The sequence below is a fragment of the Morus notabilis genome, unplaced genomic scaffold (assembly GCF_000414095.1).
Source record: "Morus notabilis unplaced genomic scaffold, ASM41409v2 Scaffold461, whole genome shotgun sequence".
Lineage (NCBI taxonomy): Eukaryota > Viridiplantae > Streptophyta > Magnoliopsida > Rosales > Moraceae > Morus > Morus notabilis.
The window spans coordinates 30740-34178 of record NW_010362181.1 but is presented as its reverse complement, the minus strand read 5'-3'; the positions used below and the strand labels follow the sequence as shown (position 1 = coordinate 34178).

The window sequence follows — 3439 nt, the reverse complement described above, 5'->3', positions numbered from 1 at the left end:
ACACGTAATTGAATTTTGGTTATTCAGTTTTGGTTGAATTTAGGATATTTTTACATATATGTATATATATATATATATATATATAATTTGGTTGAATCTCGTTAGAAAGTATATGAGCTGCCGTCGGCACCGTGGGAATCTTGCCGCAGTCGCCAGGCTGCACCGGCAAGGGAGAACAGCCACGGCATAAGAAGAAAAACGGCCGTTGGCCACCTGGGATTTCTCAAGGGTCGCAACTATTGCGACCCTTAGGGTTTGTTATTCTGGGCCTCAAAGCCCACAGCCATTAGAAATTAAAGAACATGGGCCCATCTGGGCCCCTGACCAAAACAAAAAAAAAGGAAACTTAAGGCAGCCTGCGGGCTGCACTCAAGGTCATAGGCCGAGTTGGGCCTGTGTGTAAGGAAAAGAAAGCCGCTGGTGTAACCTGCGGCTATTGAGAAAATGTAATTTTTTTTCCTTGGTCAATTTCGGTGCTATTTAAATTCAAATTTTGGTATTTTTTTTAAGGTGTATAATATTCTAAATGGAATTAATGGAAGCAACATGTTGCCAAAGCAACCTCTCTTATGGAAATTAATTTATTTTAGAATATTAAACGGTTGTGTGTGTGTAATTCATGCGGATATTGGAGCCCAAAGGAATGTCAATATTTGGCCGAATTACATACGCACCTGTGGTGATAAGCATGTGATGATTATTAGGTTTACATATGAACAATAAATCAGCCCAAAGGAAGATTTTTGTTCGACATGTTCTTATTATCAGTGTTTGATTATTACACCAAGAGTACCACATACAAGTTAATATTTTTGTCCAAAAACTAAATATTGATGTTGTGCTCGTAATCTTGTGATGTGCCCTACCATTATTTGAATTTATTATTTACATAATATGGTATTTATGTGAGTTTTGTTTTGTTTTGTTTGTTTTGTTCTCTGTTCAGTTTCTAGTTCTGCTGCAAATATCTCTGCTAGCATAAATTCTATTCCTATGCTTAATGGCACCAATTCCTTATAATGAAGTTTAAGAGAAAAAAAAAAACTTATAATAGGTTATCCAAAAGGTAGAAATCAAATAAACACCCAAGGAAGGCCGAAGGTGCAAGGAACATCTCTCATTTTCCTCGAACCTTTTGGAGAGAGTTGAGAAAATTACAAATTCTACATTTTTAAATGCCCGACTTATTAAAAAACTCTATTCCTTGACTAGTTTTAGTGTAAAAGGTAAAAATATATGGGTTAATGTTAAGAGGTAGAAATAAAAGAGGGTTCCATTTTAAGGGGTATTTTTAAAAATTGTCAAATGGAGTATAGCTTCCACAATAAACATAAAAACTCAGCAAATACAAAAGCCTGATGATCTACCAAAATCATGACAAGAACATTTACCCTCATTAAAATGATGAAATTTGCTACCATGCCTCACTATAATCTTTCTCTGAAACACCTTTGAGATAATCTTAAGTCACCTCATGACAATCCTCACAAACTCTTAAATTCTTCACAACTCAGAATGCAGTCCCCAACCCCAGTTTCCAACAATCCATAAGCGATTGCCAGCCTCTCACTATGTTCTTTTATCACAGTCTCTTTTTCTTCTCCTACTATGTCATGCAAAACAGGTGAAATGTTCGGCGAGTAGTCAGTTTTTGCAACTAGAGTTGTGATTAGTTCGAGCATTTTGTATATTTCCGCAACACATTCATGGTCTCTATCACCCGAGACAAATTTGTGAACTTTCCCCTGAGCTTCTATCAAGCTCCAACCAACAGCTTAATTGGTGTTTCTCACGGACATTAACCTCCGAACTCTTAACAACTTCCCATTTTCTTGCTTTGGCATATACACTGGATAATTGCACATAATGCCCTCCATGGTTTGCATCCAATTCTATCAACTTCTTACCAATCTTTTCACCCAATTCTATATGTCCGTGAATCTTGCAAGCACCAAGCACTGTTGCCCACAAAACGGGGTCTGGTGAAATTTTCATATTTTCAATCAAGTCGACGGCTTCGTCGACAAAGCCAGCACAACTCAAGAGATCAACCATGCATCCATAGTGCTCCATTTCAGGCTCAATCCGATAACTCTCCCTCATTAACTAAAAATAATGCCTTCCCTCTATTATCAACCCTGCTCGGCTGTAGGCACTCAAAACCCCAACAAAAGTCACGCTTGCAGGGGCGAATCCTTTGTCCACGAACTTTTCAAAGAGCTTCAGCACTTCTTTAGCAAGCCCATGTGCAGCCAAAAAGCAGATCATAACATTCCATGTCCAAACATCTTTCCAGCGCATACTGTCGAACAACAGCTTAGACTCTTCAATGCACCCACATTTTAAGTACATGTCTATTAGTGACATTCCAAGCGAAGAGGTAATTGGAAAATTAATCGAATACACGAGTGAATGTACTAAGCTGCCACAATCAAGCAAGCCCAGTTGTGCCGAAATTGAGAGAACCGACACCAATATTGCCACATTCAACCTGAGTCCTGCCTTTGTTACAGCCCGAAAGCAGTCCAACACTGCTTCTAGGCAACCATTTTGAACATAACCCGTTACCATCGTACTCCACGAAACAACATCTCTTTCGGGCATTTCATCGAACATCTTCTCCGCAACACCAATCTGCCCATCTCTCACAAAACACGCCAACATAGTATTCCAAGTAACCAAATCCCTGACGTAGGAATTCTCCTCAAACACTCGTCTCGAGCATTCCAGTCCACAACAACCATAGTAAAAGTTAATCAAAGCGTTCCTAATGAAAACATCGCAACCAAAACCAAGTTTCACCACATGGGCATGAATCTGAGCTCCTTCAAACAGAGCCACGGCCTTGCTACAAGCCTGAAAGGCGAAAGTGAAAGTGTGGTTGTTCGGTTTGGCGTCGATCTTTCAGAGAATCGACGAGTAGAGAGCGATGGATTGGCACGGAGAATCGCTCTTGGCGAGGAAGCGGATCATGTTATTGGTGACGAAAACAGAAGGGTGAGTGAAGGATCGGTAAATGGAAAGGGGATAGTGGAGTGGTGGCGCGGATTGAGATAGAACGAGAGAAGCGAGAAGGTGGGACATGAGTTTGCCATGGTGGGTCCGGCCAAGGACGATGATTTGGCCGTCGGATTGTTTGATTTGGTCGAGTGAACAACGCTGTAGAGGAAGAGATAGAAGAGGTGTTGGTTTGGGTTTGGGTTTGTAAGCGAACATAAAGAAGAAGAAGAAGAAGAAGAAGAAGAAGTACAAAACCATGCACATCAAATAAATAAATCTAGCTAGAAGAGTATGAGCAATTCTTACGATGAAGGAAGTCTTAAATCACCATGCAAACGTCAGGTTTCAAGTCTTTTTATTAGATCACCATAGAAACGGTACTTTTTGTGAGATTTTTTTTAAGTGTTTTTGAGAAGTTTTTCTGGTGGGAACTGTTTGA

The 3439-nt window shown here is 39.9% G+C and overlaps 1 pseudogene; it reads right to left on the bottom strand.

The window, feature by feature from the left end:
- Positions 1-1338: 1338 nt before the first annotated feature.
- On the bottom strand, positions 1339-3210 carry LOC112092180 (annotated as a pseudogene).
- Positions 3211-3439: the final 229 nt, after the last annotated feature.